Source organism: Anser brachyrhynchus, assembly GCF_964034855.1.
Source record: "Anser brachyrhynchus genome assembly, chromosome: 1".
Classification (NCBI taxonomy): domain Eukaryota; kingdom Metazoa; phylum Chordata; class Aves; order Anseriformes; family Anatidae; genus Anser; species Anser brachyrhynchus.
Genome location: NC_137694.1, coordinates 203473830 through 203494455, shown reverse-complemented (window position 1 = coordinate 203494455; position 20626 = coordinate 203473830). Strand labels below are relative to the sequence as shown.

The following is a 20626-nucleotide window of genomic DNA, read 5'->3' as shown; positions in this document are numbered from 1 at the left end:
GCTGAGAACTGACTGAGAGGCGAGAATTTGCATTTGGAAATAGGAACACTCAATTTCCTCTTTTTCCTGGAGAGATTTTAATGTTCATCTCTGAACTCAACACTTTCTAACTGCACTAATCAAGCACTGTATTGGGAACATTTGGTAGGTCGCTGTCCCTTCGGTTTCTCTAAAGGCTTTCTCTGAGGACATTGGGATAATGCGGTTTGTTGAACAGACACATACAGACCATTTGTTGTGATTGTGCACATGGCTCTAGAAATTGTCTGGCTGATCTATAGCGGAGACAAAGCTACTGTCTGAATTATTTTCTTTATCTGTGGAAGGGCATTCAAAACCCAACTGGAAAATATAATAAAATTTGCCAATTGAAAGAAAAATTATTTTTGTTGGTGGATGTACTGGATGATAATCTACCTCTGGTATCTAGCTTTTATCATGGGCAACAAAATCTAGTTACATCTCTTATCTGTTGAAAAACCTAGAAAATTATATATGTTTACAGGAATCAGCATTTCGCATGCTATATATTTACACTCTCAGTAATCTTATGAATCACGTTACTGAACTTCAGGCATCTAAATGTAATATTTGAGTTAGAAAGCTTATCTCCCTAGCCACTTCATATAGTCAACAGGGAGAAAAAAGATCCTCCAACAGGTAATTCAAGCGTGTAAGCCATGTTCCTTCTCCAAACTGTCCTCTGGAGGATTTTTTTTTTTTCATGCTATTTTGTGGAGTCCTGGGGCTGCCTGTCATTGGTAGCTTTTCAGGCAGCCTGAAAACAGGATGAAAACAAGCTGTTTTTTTGCTAGGGCTGGAGTAGCATGAAATGGCTGCTTTCAGGATGTACTGGGAGTGCAGTGCAGTCCTCCTTTTCTTAGGAAATTGGTCAGGTCAGGAACTCGGAGTTTCATCACGCCAGAACCATTTTGGACTGTGGGACAAACATGTTCTCTGCTGAAATCCCAGCACAAACCATACCAATAGCTGATTTCTGAGTTAGGTGCAGAGACTTATTCATAATGATAGTACAGATGCAGATGAAATAGTGCAGCAACATCTGCTTTGCCATTCAGGAAAGGTAATAGGCATGTGTCTATAACAATTGCTCATTGCTCTCGACAATGTATATTTTCCTTTGAGTGCTGGGGCCAGGGGCAACCCTTTATAGGGAAGGGAGCTTACTCCATCCCTTAGGGAGCTGCTGAGCTTGAATAGGCTTTAGAGGCCATGGAGTGGGCCTGCAAAGAGGTTCACAGGATGGAGCTCAAGTAGATGCTGCAAGATCTTAGTCAAAATTGGAGAGTAAACAACCAGGACACAGAAGTGACTGGGGGAAGTTTCCTGGTACCAAAGGGAACTATGCAGAGTTTGCTGCCAGAGAGCTACTTAGTTGGCTGCAGCCGTGCACAAGAGGAGGCCACCCACCTGTGAGGGCACAGTCAGTGGGGAGGTGGGGAGGGAAGAGGTAATACACATTTTGACTTCTTTTCTACATGTTCTTTGATTTCTTTTAAATTTGAAAATCTATTTTCTCTCTCTCTCTCCTTCTCTTTTTTTTTTCTTTTTTTTTTTTTTTTTTCCCTGATATAAAACATTTGGACATTTTGGAGGTGCATGCTATATGGAAAAGTTCTGGGTTACTGAAAACTCCATCTGACATGGCTATTGATTGCCAAATGTGCAAACCAACTGGAGGAGGGAGTGAATATCACAGGTCTGTTCAGTCAGACACCATGCTGCTTTATAAAAGACTAATCTACCAAGTCTTAAAAAAAAAAAAGTTTTAATATTTCGACAATATTTCCACTTCCCCAAAATTTGCTCATGTTGCTGACATAGGAATGAGTTTAATTTACAGGTTTTCATTTACATTTGAAGTCTAACTACAGTCTATTTGGACACATGGTCAGTACCTGAAAATGAAAACTAGAGCTAAGAGAAGGATAAGTGTTATCTCCCATCTGTATTTCATGCCCAAACTGTCTTTTTCTCCACCTTTTCTAAAGCAGCATGTACAGATTGCTTTTTGGCTTTTGAAATTCCTTAAATGAACCTTAGATAAAAAGTAAGATTCTCATAGATAGGAACTGAAAGAACTAGGACAAGAAATAAAAACATACAATGCACTACAGATGTTCTTATGCTCATAGGTATAGCAGAAGAGAACCCCTCATTCTCAAGTGTTTATGACTAATCTAGAAACAGATTTTAAACCCACTTTAATGTGGGATAAAGTACTGGCAGGCAATGGTGCAGGTGGTTTAGTTGTTAGCACAGTTCCTGGCATGCTTTGGACACATGAGAAAGAGAATAGTTTTGGAATGGAGTAGAGTTTCCCTGTGTGGACTAAGATGAGCCACTTGCCATCACACTTAGGGAAAGATGAGCCTTTGAATGCTAACACATTCTTTTTCCCACTCAGCTTAGGTGGTCACATGCCTTGTTTAAAGTTCTTGAGCGAGACTGATATGTGCAACAGAAGTTAAGAAAATATATCATTAACATTATTCCTTTTTCAGTGCCATAGTGCACCAGTTTTAATCATTTCACTCATGTCTTCCTTTTAGTGGTTTCTCTCTCTCTTCTCTCTTTCTCTCTCTCTCTTTTGTTCAGGTGTGATTTTTCTTCCCCCTGAGCAGATATTCTATGTACAGAGACTGCTTGCCTTGTAGACGAACAGAAATTACAATATTGTGGGTCATAAAACTACCAAATTCCTATAGTGAAAGCAATGATTTATATCTTCACAGTGTTAGGACCTTGGCACACTTTTATCATTGTTTTCCAAATAGGAAAAATGTTACCTGCTGTGCTTTGTCTGGTGGACTGTTCTTAAGAGAAGGAACTGTAGATGGATGGATAAATGTATTTGTAATTGTTTGGTTATTCTTTTCTTTGAACATGTACAGGCTTATTTGCATTGATAATTAAGTATTTTAGTCTCTGGGAATTATCTGAAAATTGTCATTATGTAGGCTATCTGAAGTGATATGAATTTATTTCTTATAAATCTGTGTTAGGAGAGTGCTGCCTGTACATCCATCCACATAGGACCATAGGACTAGGAACAACAACAACAAAAATAACAAAGATTAAAATGAATACTAAACAGCATGTGCCCCTTTTATCATGATCAAATAGGTTATGATTTTGTACCCATTTATATAGGTACACCTGGGGTATGAAGTCAGTGCAAATACAATGCACCAAATCTTGCTGGAATTAATTATAAAACCAGACCTAGATCTATTGGAAATATATGGAGATTGGACTCACTCAGGAAAATCGGGAGATGAGCAGGGTTAGCGTAGGAGACCTGAGATAAGCATGTGAAATGATTACAGAATCAAAATTAGAATTTATGAACTGAAACAGGGAAAAAAAAAGAAAGAAAAAAAACCACCAACAACAACAAAAAAGATCTGTGTATGTTAATTAGTCATAGGATAACTATGAGGTATGAGTTGGGAACAAACCATGCAAAAGGCAAATATGGCTTTGTGACATATCAACTGAGAGATTTCAGGATTTCAGGTAACAATTGTGCAAAGTGCTGAGCAAGTCACATGCAGAATATTGTTTACAATAGTTACCACCAAGAAAAAAGAGCATTAAAGCCAAACAACTTGCAGAGAGAGTTGCTGTAGGTATCACAGAAGTGGAGGAGCTGTTTATATGTCCTCACAAAACAGAGTTCGACTTGCTCACTTGAGCAGAGCCAAAATTAAGAGAGGATATAGTTTTCTCAGCAAATGCTTCAGGAATGAAAGCATCTCCTAGTGAGTTCAGATATTTTAGTTAAGGGTTATTTTTGGCAAAAGAACAAAAGAGTATGATTATTTTTTTCTATTAATTTGGTTTAGTTAGTACAAGGTTTGAGGTTTTATAACAATTTTGTGGTAGAGAGAATGAATGTAAATCAGTTAAAGATAGACTTTGGTTAATTTATAAAACATATATGACTATATTTGAAAGATTATATGATGTGTCTGCCTGTGCCATGAAAGGACAGGGACAGATGATCCAGAAAATCCACTTTTTTATTACTCAGGATATTAGCAAAAATGCGTTACGCACACTACTTATGACAGACTAGACTCAGGAGCTCATCTCTGCTGAAGACAGTGGTGTATGTTAATGGGGCAGTTTGGGACTCTGAATCCTACTTTCGCTCCCAGATCTGTCTTCCTGGGAAAGTTCACTATCACCCAGCTACTAAAGATGAGGTGGACTTGTTTTCCCCTTCTAAGTCCCCATTTTGCAGTCGTGTCTACACGCACTTTTGAGGTGTGTGTCTACTTGATGGGCTTGTGTTTCTCTCTGATGTTTCCTCTTGAGTGTGAGGGCATCCCAGTGCTGGGGGGGGGCTGTAGGAGCCTCTCCAACATGCCCTTGGACAGGGTGTCTAAATTGGCTGTGCAACATCTTGAAATACACATCTGACTTCTGACTTAAAATCTTGACTTCTAGGTATTGCACTGTAAAATAGCACATTACCTGTGGGGTTTTATTTCACATTTATCTTATTGCAGCAGTCCATCCACTGTACAAATTGGGGATTAAAATGCTGCTCTGTGTGAATAAGAAACCTACCTGGATACATTCTTCACTAGCAGGAAATCTTGTTGTAGCTTTTTAAGTACAGTTCACTTTGTCAGAAATGCAGAATTGTATGTGTGGTTATGTAAAAATACAGTTAGAAACTTGGTGAATACCTGAGAGTGGACTCCACATTTGATAGACAAGTTACTCAGATAGGATAAACATCAATAAGGAACAATTATCCCCATGGCTGCAAGAAGTTTTTGTGCTGGTTTAACATACACATCTCTAATCCCAGCTGTTATAAGGCTGCTTTTTTTCAGGTTAACTTCCAGGGTTTTTCTTGTAATCATTTCTCCCTCTAAATAATGGGTTCTCTGACAGAGACTGATTGTTCTGGCGGAGTTATGTTCACTGATTCTTAAGAAATGACTTCCCCACTCAGCTGTGGCTTAAACAACAAAATAATAGCTAGGATATGTATTCTTATCAGAAGACAGGAGATAAACTGATGACGTTTTCAAACAGAGATGTAGCTGTGATAGTCATGGTATTTTACAGAAGTGTTTTGGGAATGGTTAACCTATGTATTAATATCTAATTTTCCCTATCTGTGTACTCCACCCTCTCTGCTGAATTTGCTACTGGGTTGGTAACCACATGGAGAAGCATGGGTTGGGCAGAGAGGATGATGATAATTTTTTAAAGTATTTCTTTTAACTGTTTTCCACCCTGTTATGGTAGTTAAGCAATAACAGCACCTGTGTCAGCCCATTCAGCAAGCACTAGGAAAAAGACAGAACTCTGCATTAGAGTCGACTGTAAGTTCAGCAAAGCCATAGTAAAATGCAACACAAAATAGGGCACTTTTCTTATTTCTCTGTGTTTTAATTTTTCTTTCAGTAGGCTTCTACCTTTAAGCTAACTGCAATATTAATCTAGCAGACATTTTCAGGTGAAATTTTTAAGATGACATCTGTGATATTTTGTAGGTGGAACACCAACATCAGAACATGATTTGCTGTAACCTTTTTTATGGTGACCTGAGGCAGTCTGACATTCACATAAAAGCTAGACACTGTGGCTTTGGGAAAGGCTGCCCTTAAGTTTTTGGGAAAAAAACACAACACAACAAAAACAACATACAATTATTTCAAGAACAGCTTTTGAACAGACCCTCAGTCCAGAAAGACTCTCAGGAACACCTTATGATGCTGTGAGGATGATGATCTAGCAAAATCTTGGACTTGCATACTCACAATGTTGGCAGCTTCAATAAAGCAGTGTGTTAGCTGTGGCATGTCAATCCTGACAGGTATGGCATAACTTCGCATTCGGTTTTGAAACCACTGGCAGGTTTTTGCTGCCAATAATTGCTTATCAAGTGTCACTGAAATAAGGGCACCCAGGAGAAAAACCCTCATGTGAATCATTATGGATGTCCTGAATGTATCTAGAGATTTTTGAAGAAAAAAGTGTGGTCACTGTAATCAGGGCTTGAAAGCTTATTTACACAGCACAAACCCACCTGAATTTCACCATGTGAGATTCGGGAATCATTCTGGACTGTTAGGGTTTTCTTAGAAAAAACAAACAAACAAAAAAGTAACAGCATCTCTTCAGCATCTCAAGAGGTGTGAGACAGCAGTGGCAGAGAGAAAGAACTGCCCACCTGCTATTTGTTTTCCTGCATGAGGGCATGAGACTTATGAACATCTGGTGGTGGTAAAAAGGATGTACAGACAATTCCAGCTCTGGATAGGAGCAAAGTTAACAAGTGCAGCAGTCTGTTCCAGGGATTACCAAATATATCACGAGCAGCACAAAGCTTGGGGATAGGATATGTCACACTGGCCAGAGCAAGGCCAGAGGTGGCCAGTGGTGGTGCTGAGGGAGGAGGATAAAAGAAAGAGGAATGAAATGACTGCTCCTGGGGGAAGGAAGGACAATCAGAAATTCCGTATTGTGGTTAAATTGAACTATTAAATATTCCCCAGTTTCACTAGCTTCTCCACTGCACCTTCAAAGCCTCTAATTTCTCCTAAATCATTCATCTTCCTGTACCTTTTCTCCACTTTGTCTTCTTTCAGTGCTTTGTAAAAAGTGAACTCTGGACAGTAGGAATTATTGTTTTTGTTACCCATCTGCACTGTTCCAGGCAAAAACTTAGATGTGAGTGAGGTTCCAGGCACTGTTTAAAGACATTCTACAAATAATAACATCTACTGTAACAATTAATTTTAAAGGGTGCCCTTTTAACTATAAACCACTGTTAGAACCTATGTACTGGAGGTGAGATATTTCTTGAAAAGGAAAGCAGTCCTGCTCAGGGAGTTATAGTCCTGTCTGTAATTTTATTTTATTTATTTTTTTCCAAAAAAAAAAAAAAAGGGACACTGAAAATTGATGAGTTTGTCTCATTGCTGGGTAAGTTAGATATTTGATTAACTTCTCTTTCAGGTGCTGAGAGACAAACAACTCCTACCTTTCTGTTGGCCTTAAAGAAGTATTAATCTTGGGGCTGACTTTTGCATTGCTCTTGTCTGGTTTCCCTTTGGCCTCAGTCTGGGTGCTTAGGGGTGGCTTTGACACAGCTAAGCAGATCCTGTACTCTCAATTTCCCTGGTTTCATTACATCCTTAAGAGAGAGCTACTTTGTGGCTTGAGAGGGTGGCTGAAGAGAGAAGAGAGCAGAAATGGCTACAAGGTCAGAGGATGCTGCAGGTATGGGGAAAGAGGTTAAAAAAAAGGATCTAAAATCCAAAACTATTGTCAGAGATTACTCTTTGGTGATTGACACTGAGATATGGATGGGAAGAAGTCAGAAGCCTGAAGGAAAACTGTAAAGGGATGGAGGAGGTTCAGAGCTTAAATGGAAAGTGAGAGGCTTACATAAAGGACAAAGGTGCAGTCTGCTCACTAATGGTGGCAGAAAGTTTTGAGGACACTTTTCTGGGTCACTTTGGAAGTTAAAAATAAGTGAAATGTCTGATTTTAATTACACTGGTGGGTTAGGTGTCCCATCAGTAAACATACTTACTTTAATTGCCTCACATTTTCTTTATCTGGTCAAGATGTTCTTCACAAAGAACTGTGAAATAACGAGATAGATAAGAAATGACTCTGTGTCTAAAAGAAGCTTCCTTTTGAGAGGACAAAAATGTAGCAAGGAGTAATAAGATAGATCTGTTACTTTTTTTCCTCTAAAATTATCTTTCCTTTAGGATTTTCTTATACATGCAGAGATTAGTCAATTAAAAGGTAAAAGATAGTAAGAATTGTCACTGCTCAGTTTAATATCATGTCTACTATGTCATATGGTGGTAAGAGAATAAAGAGAGGTCTAATTAAACAGTAGAGATGTGTTTCCATGTTCTTAATGATCAAAGAGGAATAATCATCTGAAGTAGTAATAAATGGCATTTAATATTTGGCTTGGCATTAACTTACCAGAAACCAATAATCCTTCAGAAATTCTTTTATGGAAATATTCTTTTATAGAAATATCACCAATACTTATCTCCATATAAGAGAATATGTATGAGGTAACAGAGAAACGTAGGCAAATTATAATATAGAAATACCAAGTGTAAGAAGCTGCGCCTGGGTTGGATTTGGGAAGTCACTGCTGCTACTGGAAGATGCTCATGTTCTGCAGAAGCAGCTTCCAGACTGGTCATCCAGGACACGGTAATCTCCATGTGGGTAGTGAAGCTGTTTAACTCCCTTTGTCTGTCTAACTCCGCCAGAAAATGTGTATTTTGCTTATGCCTTGAAGTTGCCCATTTATATTGAAGGATGTGAAAGAATCCAAAAAAAGAGTGAGTGCTTTGTACTGTCCCCAAGACCTGGTCTACTAAGTTAAATATTCTCATGTTCAGAAAATTCATCTTCATTTTTACCTCAAATAGTTTACCTTCCATTTTAGCTACTGAAACATTATTTTTCTGTTATATTGAAGCGTCAACTACTTGTTCTCATATGTACTTGAGAAAAAGAAACTATAGGATGGGAAATGATTCATTGATCATCAAATTCAAATCCTCACGGTCATTGGAAGCTATATAATAGATGGAAAATCCAAAGAGCACTTTAAATGTGCCTCAGCTTCCTGTAAATCTTAGAGCCTACGAGCAGAGGAATACAGCAAGAAAGATCAAGAATATCTTTGCAGTGGCAAAAGATTTATATCAAACTAATAGATAGAGCTTTGGAAATGGGCTAGATCCTGTGTTGTAAAAGTAATCCTAGAAAAACAATCTGTCAGACCCATTCAAAGAAAAATTCAATGGCAGGTCTGATAGAAAGTTTAACCCTGGGCCAAGGCTTTCTAATGAGACACAGTCCTTTGTCCCTAGCTGTGACCCATCTCAGTCATGCTCCTCCTATTGCTTCAGAACAAGGCAAAATGTCTTTTTCATCCCTGATAATAAGCTGTGCTTTGAGACAAAAATAAATCCATCATGTAAATGTGGTAAAAACAAACACAATCAGCAGACAATAACAAGTCTTGTTCAATTAGCTTTAGAAATTCCAGTAACTTAAAAAAACAGTCTTTCACAGACTGTGATTAAGGAAGACATCTCTCCATTCTTTATTATTAAACTAACCAGAGTAAACTCCTGAATTGCCTGTCTTAAAATCTGTCTTCACTCCTCTGATTCTTTAAGACCTTTTCTGTGTTTCAAAATCTGTCATGTATCTAGAAATGGACACAATATTCCTATAGTGATCAGAGCTGCTTCAGAATTTGTAATTTCATATACCCTAAATCAACACATTTAGATAGCCAAAGATCTCATCAGACCTTTGGTGACAGTGTCATCTGGGAGATGACATTTAGTCTAATGCCTCCATGCTCTCATTTCTATTTCAGGATGTTCTTCAAGTCTGAGCTACAGCCAACATCTGTGGACAACACTCTTTGTTCCTATGTATCCTTTTACATGCATTTCTTCCTTGCTTCCCAGCTTTTCAAGTGACCAAGGTTCTTCAGTTTTACAATTTCTCTTTGTGATTTATCACTTGCCCATTTTTTTGCCTCAGTTGCAAGATTTGGATTTTTATTTTTATTTTTATTTCGGGGGGGCGGGGAGGAGGAGGAGGGGACAAAACCCAATCTTTGCAGGATCCCATAAAAATATCTTTAATAAAACCTGAAGGTCATTCTTTGAATGCAGATACTGCTTTAAAAGGAACGTTAATTTAAACATAGTGCTTTTGTTCAAAACTCCTTCTCTGTTATAAGCTTTACTAGGGAATCTAGGGGTTTTCCAGTTTTATTATTATGCATGTTTTGGAAGTGCTCTGGACACAGTTGATTTCCCCATATTCCTGTGTAGTCCATTAAGTTCTTTTGTAAATGCTTCAACACATGCCTAACTTCACTCATGGGATGTAACCACATGGCAGTAAAATTCATATAAACAAAATTCTGCACAAGACTTTAGCAAGCGGTTTTCTATGGCACATGTAGCAATGGAGTGGGGAGTATTTAAAATAAAGAAATGTAATGCAATTATGCAGCACAAAGCTGGTCATATCTAAGATAGTGTTTAAAAAAAAAGTTGGTTTTGATGAAAATATTTTCATAAAATATTTTTTAGTTTCTCTCCTTCTTCTTCTTCTTCTTCTTCTTCTTCTTCCTCTTCTTCTTCCTCTTCAACCTCTTCCTCTTCAACCTCTTCTTCTTCAACCTCTTCCTCTTCCTCTTCTTCCTCTTCAACCTCTTCCTCTTCAACCTCTTCCTCTTCCTCCTCGTCTTCTTCCTCTTCTTCTTTTTTAATTGATTCATCGATTTATCTGATTTCTATGTTTATGCATATACCAGCAAATAAAGCAGTCTGGGGACTGTTGCTAGCCCTGAAGCCAACTGGCATGGCACAGCTTGTACCTTGCATCTCCTAAAAGAGGGTGGCTGAAATATCTACTGGAAGTGCTGCGTGGTCATGGTACTCACTATGAACCACATCTGGGCTTTCCTTGGAGGTTGTGCCAAGACCAAAAGCATGCTGCGGGCCCTGCTAGTTCAGCATGCTCAGAGCTACATGTCCTGCTTAGTGCTTTAATACAGAGATTGCTTGTGATTCTCTACACTTACCAGAGGAACCCCCTCCTATCTCCTCACAGTAATCAGCAACTAGCTTTTAAATTCTTAGCTTGCTAATTGGAAATGACAGGAATTTGTTCCTAAGGAAACATTCTTGTATCTATGACAAGGCATCACTTCCAGGGGGTAAAAAAGTGATTACAAATATATACTTGTTTCTTAGCAACCATTGAAAGCTCTCTTTTCTAATTAGTACTGTACAATTCCTTGAAAGTCTTGTTAGTTCACAGTACTGAAAGATCAATTAATCTCAGTTAAAAATTGATGGTATGAATAATTTTTGTCAAATTCTAGCTGTGCCTATGATTAATGTTAAGACAAGAAAACAACCCCTTTTGTTTTGTTTCATCATTTAATTTTATAAAGGGATTTAAAATGCTCAAACACAGAATATGTATAAACAATAAAGAATGAATTTTCCCTCATTCAGTGGTAGCTCGTTTCCTTTACACTCTGAAGTTTTAGCAGCCTAAATAGGAGACAGCTCTCCCCTGAAGGGCATGAGGAAGGATTCCCTCTTGCTTTACCTCCAGCAACCAACCGCAAAAGCAGAAACAAGGAGACAATAAAGTTCTCCAAATCCCCACCGCTTACAGAAGTATTGTGCTAATTCATCATAATTACTAAACCAATCTTCTTTATATGGAGAGAGTGTCTTAGGCATAACCAAAGCTATGAAAATAGGTTTTAAGTCATTGGAGGCTGCATATGTGAACACTAGTTTCAATATGGAACCCCAGAACATGGATTTATATCCACAAAGGATCTTTGGGATTTCATATAAACTAAGAGCTATCCATGTAGATGTGACTGTAGGACTGAGGTCTCATTAGTGTCAAGACAGATTTATCTACCTACCTACCTACCTCCCTACCTAAGATACCTTCTCTAAGGTAACAGCAGATGGTGCTGGTAGATAGCACCTAGCTGTGTTTCCTTGTTAGTATGTAGGAGTCCAATCTGGGAGGAATCATAGAATCATAGGGCAGCTTGGGTTGGAAGGAACCTTAAAGGTCACCAACTTCTAACCCCCTGCCATGGGCAGGGATGCTATCCACTAGATCATGTTGCATCCACAACCTCTCTGGGCAACCTGTTCCAGTGCCTCACCACCCTTTGAGTGAAGAATTTCCTCCTTCTCCTAGAGGAGAAGAGGAAGTACACAGACCTTGGGTAGATGTTGTTTGTACCAACTGTCGACTGTAGAGTGTGGGGTTTTTTGGACATCATCTTGGATTTGTTGAAGTGTTGTTTAGACATTAGATTAATATTAATATTGTATTAGACAGCACTTCAGTGGAGAAAAAAACACCATTTCCTCCAACAAAGAGAGTGTTGTCCTGAGCTCCCCCATCTCAAGACTGCAGCCTAGGTGTTATGATAAAGTCACAGACAGGCTAAACACATAACAGAGTATAAGGCATATTCAGTGTTTGCAACCTGATCAAAAGTTTTTCCACTTCCTACATGGAGAGAAAGCACTTGCTTCCTGCTGCTTTCAGTCAGAGGCAGATCCTGAATCGTCTAAAAAAGCTGATTTCCGTGCAGAAAATTACTGTTGTCTCAGTTACAAGACATGGCAGACAAGTTAAGCAGGAAGGGGGTAGGCAACAACAGCACCTGGTACCACTCCTGCCTAAATCAACCAGATAAGAGCAGGTTTCTCCCTCCTGAAGAGTGAGGATAGGGACATGAAGCTCCTACAGCAGCATGCACTCCAGCCTGCAGTAGCTGCTGTTTTGGAGATGGCTCTTTCAGGTCATTTCACAGAACTACAGAAAAGTTGAGGTGTGAAGGAACTTCTGCAGATCATCCAGTACAACAACTCTGCTCAAATTGACTTCACCCAGAGCTGTGTCCAGGTGGGTTTTGAGTATCTCCAAGGACAGAGACTCCATAACCTCTCTGGACAACCTGTGCCAGTGCTCAATCACTCTCACAAGAAAAAAAAAGATTTTATGTTTCAGTGGAACTATCAGTGTTGTGTTTCACTTCGTGCGCATTGCCTCTTGTCGTGTAACAGGACACTACTGACAAGAGCCTGACTCTGTTTTCTTTACAGAAGCTATTTATACAGATTGTTAAGATCTGCAGTGCCGTTTCTTCTCCAGGCTGAACAGTTCCAGCTCTCTCAGCCTCTCTTTGTATAACAATGGTCCAAGCCCTTAACTATTTCCATAGCCCTTTGCAGGACCCACTCCAGCATGTCCATGTCTCTCTTGTACCAGGCAGCCCAGCACTGGTCACAATACTCCAGACGTGTCTCACCAGATTAGCAGAGGGGAGGGATCACAACCCTCAACCTGCTGGCAACACTTCTAATGCAGCCCAGGAGGCTGGTGTCCTTCTTTACCACAGGGCACACTGCTGACTCATGTTCAACGTAGTATCCACCAGGACCCTCAGCTCCATTTCTGCAGAGCTGCTTTCCAGCTGGGTGACCCCCATCCCCTCCTGGTGCCTGAGGCTGTTCCTCCCCAGGTATATGACCCTGCACTTCTCCTTGTTGAGCTGCATGAGGTTCCTGCTGGCCTATATCTCCATCCTGTGAAGGACAACAGTTTTTAACCCACTTCACTGTCCACTTATCTCATCTCATAGTGGAAGGCTTGCCAAATACAACAGGTGACATTTGGATTTCCTGCCTTAATCTGCTCACTCAGGCATTGTATCTAAGTTACTCTCAGGTCACCTGTCCTTGCTTCCACTTTGTATATGCTTCCTGAGTTTATTAGGAGCTTCTTTTCATGCATGAGGGCCTCCTAGAAAAACAAAACAAAACAAAACAAAAGGCAGGAAAATAAACTGTGAGATAATGGCTGAAGTCCTTGCTATGTGTATGTAAGGCTGCCTAAGACGCACTGAGACCCAACTGCGTTACACTGACAGCTGAAAAGAGGTAAATATGCATGTTGCAAGCATGTTACTTTACGCTCAGCTGCATAGAGCTATTCTGTCCTTAAAAACAAATGTAAATGCAAGATTTTCCATAACTAGGAGACTGATCAGTAGTGAGATAGATCATAGAATCATTCAGGGTTGGAAAAGACCCCTAAGGTCATCTCATCCAACCTTTAATCTAGCACTGACAAGTCCACCACCAGATGATGTTACTAAGATCTATATGTTTCTTGAAGACCTCCGGGGATGGTGATTCAACCACTTCCCTGGGCAGCCTGTTCCAATGCTGCACGACCCTTTCAGTAAAGACGCTTTTCCTAATATCCAACCTAAACCTCTCATAATGCAACTTGAGGCCATTTCCCCTCATCTTATCACTTGGTGCTTGGGAGAAGAGACTGATCCCCACCTTGCGACAACCTCCTTTAAGGTAACTGTAAAGTGTGATGAGGTCTCCCCGAGCCTCCTTTTTCTCCAGGCTAAACAACCCCACCTCCGTCAGCCACTCCTCATAGGACTTGTGTTCCAGGCCTGTCACCAGCTTCATAGCCCTTCTCTGGGCATGCTCCAGAACCTCCGTGTCCTTCTTGTAGTGAGGGGCCCAAAACTGAACACAGTACTTGAGGTACGGCCTCACCACAGCTGAGTACAGAGGGACAATCACTTCCCTAGTGCTGCTCGCCACTTTATTTCTGATTTTGGGCTGGCCACCCAACCAGTTATTAATCCAACAAAGTAAAGATGCATAGATAAAGGAAAAATGGCCATTTCCTATAAAGTGAGGGGACTTACTGGTATATTTGTACAAGAAAAAGCTGTTTGTGTTTGAATTTATGTGCAAGAGATTCCCTAAACAAGGAGAAATTGCATTGTGGGAAGAATAATTTAATACTGAGGACAGCATATATAGGGACAAAATTTAATAAACCACTATGTTGTCCTAAGTAACAAATGCTATTCAGGCTGTGTCCTTGATGAACCAAACTGGGTTGATGTGAAGGGACAGGCAATACTAGGAAAATACATACACTGGCTGCCCAAAATTCTTTTGTAGTTTCAATTAGAAATATCTGTTCCAGATATTTCATTTTATTTATTTTGTTTTATTTATTTATTTTTGTGTAGGACTCTGTTTTGTATAAAGGTGGAAATATTGGGTCCATAGTTATTAAAATCAATTATTGGGGTGAAAAGTGTAAATTATTGTTGGTCATGGGAAAATGAAAATGGGGTTGTCAGTGGCTGACTGGCTTAGAGTGCAAGGTGATAGACTATTCCACTTTCACAATGCAGATAATCTGATATTCATGTCTGGTAAAGACAAGTAAGAAAAATCTAACAGAAATATTGAAATTATTGGTAACTTCCTGTGTGACATTTTAGTTAAATCTTCCTGAAGTGTCTTATAGAATTGAAACCTAAATTGTGCTGCAGTGTAACTGATGAATTTCTGTAATAATGGAAGATATCTTCCTTTCTTATTCAGCCTGAATAAGTTTTTCTCTAGAAGAAACAGGCTGTTTAAACTCAATTTCCCGTCTCCTTCCATTATATATATTTGTATATTTCTTAGTCAATCATAAAATTCTGCTTTCATCAGCCTTCCTAATGTTTGATTACAATCATGGCATACCTATATATACCTTCCTATTAATGTTACTAAATACCCTTTCATAATGTCTAGAATGAAAATAAGCATGCGGTGTCAGTACTTCCTGGTCCTATAGCAGCATATATATAAAAAAACATTGTTCTAAATACACTCTGAAGCTTTAATCCTGCAAACACACAGGAACAGAAGGGAACTCTAGGGTAGCTGAATATAGTGACTGCTATCAAGGGCAATAATTTCCTATGATCTCTTGAATAATCATGGGCTTAATGGACAGCATATATATTATTCTACAGACTCAGCTGAAGTCTGTTCTCCTTTTGTTGCTTTTCACACATTTTCCATAATGAAAAATAATTTGGAACTTAGCTGAATTGTTGTCAGCTGAAGTAACTACTGGGCTACTACAGCCAGCAAAGCAGCAGGAAGAATAACTAATAACAGAAGAGTGCTGAGTCCTGGGAATTCTGTGGAGGAGTGGGATTCTAAGAACCAAACAAAATTCAAAAGAAATGGTGTGTTAAAAACAGCAATGAAAAGGAACAGAAATACACTTCTCATTCTCTGCCACATTAATTACTTTTCCTTTGTAACAGGATATGGTACTATTGGTATCCCAATGTCCAACCAAAACTATATTAAAAAACCCCAAACCCCTCTTCTCTCTGTAGCCTTCTCTGTAGCATTATACAAGAACTCTGAAAAACCTATGCTCTTTTCTGGATATCTCTTCTCCTCTTTCTCCCGCTGCTATATTTAAATCCAGAGAGCATAGCTCAGCTAGTGATTTAGTTAGGAAAGTTCCTGTTCTAAGTTATTTGCAACTGAAAGTCTTGATCCTACGATGGTTAAATATGACCTTAATTTCATCTGTAAACTGGAAGCACCCATGCAATATGATATAAACTCTATTAAATGGCAACATATAACACCAGTTAACTAACATTTGAAGATGCTAGACAGGAAGGCCTCTTTTGCCATACCCACAAGAAAGAGCAAAAGAAGGCAAAACAGAAAATGGAATGTTAGGGATTAGTAAAGGAAGAATAAAAAGTAAAACAGTGCACATTGTTAGTGGACTCACCATTTAGTCAATGGTGAGCTAAAGTTTCAGGAAATGTATTTCTTCCATTTTACAAGAGTACATCAGAACTGAAAAATATTTAGAAAAAAGGTCATAGGATGTTTAAAGATAAAAAAACATTTTCCATTTTTGGAACAAATAAGAATGCAAGGACTCTTCAGACACCCCTGGAAAGAATAGTAGTTGACTGATGTCTGCAAAATCATGAATGACATTGAAAGGACAGACAGGACTTCAATGCTTGCTATATCTTCTAGTACAAGAACGAGCAGTCATCAAGCATATTATGCCTTCATTTATGTATGCCTATGCATCACTTAGGGAATTAGAGATGGCTGTGATGGGAATGTTTAAAAGACTGACAGATCAGGCCAGTTTCAAACTTCAGAACAACTCTTTACTAAAATGAGATCTATTAGCAAGGCATATGGGTAACATTTAATTCCTAATCACTTTCACTATCACAATATATACAAACCAATTTGCCCTTTTTGAGATTATCCCAAAGTAAGTGTGAGTATATACATAGAACTGATGCTGGTTTAGTTAATCCTGATGGCTATGGTCCCTCATGGTCCTGAGTCACTGAGGTTGAGTTGGCCAATCCTCAAAGTGCTTTGTTGTGGGAAACGAGAACTGGAGCAGGCTGTGTTCCTCATTTCTTCTCACCCATCCTTGAAGTTTTATGCCCCATCCCCCAAAGAAAAGGGGGTGATCTCATCTGTCCTTGACATTCTATTTTTGGGATCAGGTCTTGTTTTGTTTTTACTTGTTTTGCAGGAATTCTGCAAAATCAGACATCCTTCATGCATGCTGTACACCCTTACTTCTCATTTTGCATATTTTACTACTTGCACATGCTTTTCTGCGTCCTGCTTGTGAATCTATATCACAAGTGACAATATGCATCTGTATTTATTGTTATTATTTATATATTTTAACTTGTCTGCATTACAAAATACTATTTGTGGTACTACAATGTTACAATATGCTTTTATGATTATGCTGATTATGCTATTTTAATGGCAGACAGTGTCAGACAGACAAACCTTCAATCTAACTCAGTATTGCTGTTTTTATATAATGGCATACCTGGAAAGGGGATTAAGAAGGAAGATCTCTGGGACATAGGCTGAGGTTAGTCTGAAGTGATGTTTGCATTACAACTATGTGTAATCAAATGTCAGTCAAAATCAGTGGTAGGGGAAATGTAGTGAACCTGTTGGTGGAGGGAAAGATACGTATCAGTAGATGAAATATAATGACTGTAAGGTTACAGACCTAGGGGATGCGCTGTAAATCACAAACAGGAAACCTGAGACAGAGTCAGCCACAGCTCAGTCTATGTCTTGATCAGCAGGATGGCTGTGCTCCCGCTGTGCTCAATGAATAGCGCATTCCTCCTTCGCTGTGTGCTCCTTGTCAGTGTATCTCAAAGATAAGTCCTGAGCAGTGTAGCAAGTGCTAAGCCTGTGGAAAGGGGAAACAGCTTGGTGACAGCCCAGGAAATAGAGCAGCCCATTATTTAGTTGTCAGCATGCAGAAGAGGCACAAATGAAGACGAGTATTCTTTGAGCAGACCAACCAAAAAGGTAGGTTGACATGATGTCAAGCTGTGACAGAAGGACTTGAGGACTTTTAACTGGGTTGTGAATGACTACAATTGCTATGAAGGAAGAAGGCATTTAAGGCCCTCTGGCTGGTTGTTTGCATTTTCTCTTCGTATTTTTAATATATTCATAAGAAGTCAACTTCCTCAGTAATCTGCTAGAGGGAAGAGTGTGGTTTTGATTGATCCTGCCAGTGGTCTGCATAAAAGACCAATCTGCTGATGAGTACAGAGACCTGGTATACCCATGGAAAGAGCTAAGACCATCAGTCCTGCGACAGCAGAATACAAAGTAATGAGCAGACCAGATTTCTAATGATGGTCAAAGTTTTTATGGTCAACAAAATTGTAGGCAATCTGGAAGCTGATCTTATTGACGTCAGTGCAAATACAGAACAGTACAACTGTGGTTAGTGGATTCTGACTGCTTTACAAAGCAAAATAAAGGCAAAATAATCAGGTCCAAGTGTATCACAATGGATTCCTCTAACATTGGAGTAAAAGACTTATTCAGACCCTCCATAAGGCATTAAAAATTATAGCTGAGCTCCTGATTATTACTTTCCTTTCTTTCTCTAGCTGTCAGAGTTAAAAACCGTTCATTTCAGTGCTGGTATTTTTATTTTACAGGTTTATTTGGCACTGTCCCAGTGTGCAAAATGGAAATAACATAAAGCCTGAAAGTATCTGAATCCATCAAGAATAAAATTCTCTTAAATAGAGTGCTTAGTAACATATATTCTTGTAATGGACTTGTTGTGATATTGACATCATCAATTGAAAGACATGTGAATACAAGAAGAATATAGATTGAAGGCATGTTTTTTGTTTTTGTTTTTGTTTTTTGTTTTTTTTTTTTTTTAATGTAATGAGAAATACCGTAACACATGATCTGAAAGGAAGAAAATGTTAAAATATTATGGGCCTTGGGTTCGATTCAGTTGGCTGGATTCTATTCTTACTTACATCAGCTTAAATGCAATCTATTGACCTTAAATCCATGCCAGTAAATGGAATTGGGTTCTTTTCCATTTTTCTGTGTACTTAGTGTTTAACTGTCTACAGGAAATGAACCCTAAATGTGAACATGAAAATCTCTCTTGGTGGAAGTTATCACTAGATGAACAACGTCTCTGCTATTCTTTTTGGATCAGATCTAGCTTTTTTGTTGTCAACGACAGGATTATTTTGGCCATTGCAGGGAGTAGGATTGCAATCTAAATTGCTATAATGCAAAAATATGTTGAACACGGATTGTCACAAATTGTAGCTGGTACAGATGTTCTTACATTAGGTGCTTGATTGTGTGAGAATTAAGAAGCTAATTGTATGATGCAGCAGAAGGTTTTGTGTCCACCAGGTTAGCAATGATGCATATCTTAAAGTCTGTGGTAAAGAGCAATAATGACACACAAAAATTCAATGTTTTCTGAAAAGAGAATACATTTCTGAAAAGTCTTTGTTTTCAAATAGACTGATATGAGTGGTTACAGCACCTTTCAAGCAAAGTAGTACAAACTTCTAAGAAATCTCCCTGCCTTTGTTTTGTTTACAAGCCTTGCAGTGAGTTACCTTCAAGAGGAGCCAAGTCCTCACCCGAGCACTATTTTCCAGACTTTACCATATGAAAAAAAATGAGGAAGAAAAGCTGTAAAGAAAACAGTAGTATGGAAGAACAAAAGGTATGACTATCACTGCAGTACTATTCATCCTTCTCTCTCTCTGAGCAAACTGGTGTCTTTGTATGAGGAAGCACAGAACTTCTGCATTTCCAGGACCAACATAGCTGTGTCACTAGATGACTGCACTCAGTGTTAGCTAGATCTACTGAAGTATGTCTCTGATTTAGCTAGATTAGTTCTCTGGTAATTTTAACAATATTAAGGGAAGATGAAGGAAAAGAATCAGAGAGGAAAATTATTAGGTCAAGAGCTATGAGGGAATCCTCACATCAGTGAGAATTGTGCAATAGTGCAATGCAAGAAACGTACAGTTAGAGAAGTCTAGATCTACTCTTATACTCTCATAGAATCATAGAATATTCCAAGTTGGAAGAGACCCATAAGGATCATCGAGTCCAGCTCCAACTCTCATGATGGATAAAAATCTGATCAGCTTGGTTTCTCCATGATGGATAAAAATCTGATCAGCTCGGTTTCTCCATGCCCAACTTGAATTTGTCCGTAACCTTTTCAGCTAGTCAGAAGAAATTCTAACATATTTAATGTCCTAGTAGGTTGAAATGGGAAAGGAAGGATGAAGGTAGTAATACCTTTGCCCATATAGTGCCAGTAGACATTCCTGGGCACTGGAATTTGATTGACAATGCAGTTTAGCTGTCAGTATGCTAACAGAGCTAGAACTCTCCCAAACCATTGCTGAGCTTTGTGTTAGAGACTGTATGGCCCAGGTACCTTTCCAAATGACACTTTGCATGCAGCCACCCTATTTCAGAGGATGACATAAATGGTGTGAGCATGGGTTAGTCCATCCCAGTTAACATCAGTTCCTGCAGTCATTTCCACAAGCACAATTAATTTGCTCGTGGAGTGTACCTGATGTGTGCAATAATGTTTTGCTCCTCGTCTAAGCCAGGAAGAATGACATGCCAGTGCTTTCCTTGCAAAAGAAAAAAATATTCATAGCTCTTATTGTTTGTTTTGTTTTGTTTTTTAATCTCTAGCTATTTCAAACCTGCTTATAAATACACTTTCCAGATTTCTGCAATAAAAATAAGAGTAGAGGTAATTTAAGTAAAAAGTA

The 20626-nt window shown here is 38.9% G+C and overlaps 1 long non-coding RNA gene across 4 annotated transcripts in view; it reads left to right on the top strand.

Annotated features, from left to right (window-relative positions):
* Positions 1-20626, top strand: part of LOC308197580 — a 51319-nt gene that overhangs the window by 26742 nt on the left and 3951 nt on the right. For 3 of the 4 annotated variants that reach the window (XR_013953111.1, XR_013953112.1, XR_013953114.1), the window contains exon 3: positions 19420-19545. This is a non-coding gene — a long non-coding RNA (uncharacterized lncRNA). Of the gene's footprint in view, positions 1-9424; positions 9483-19419; positions 19546-20626 lie in introns of all 4 variants that reach the window. The other variant, XR_013953113.1, reaches the window with a different exon arrangement.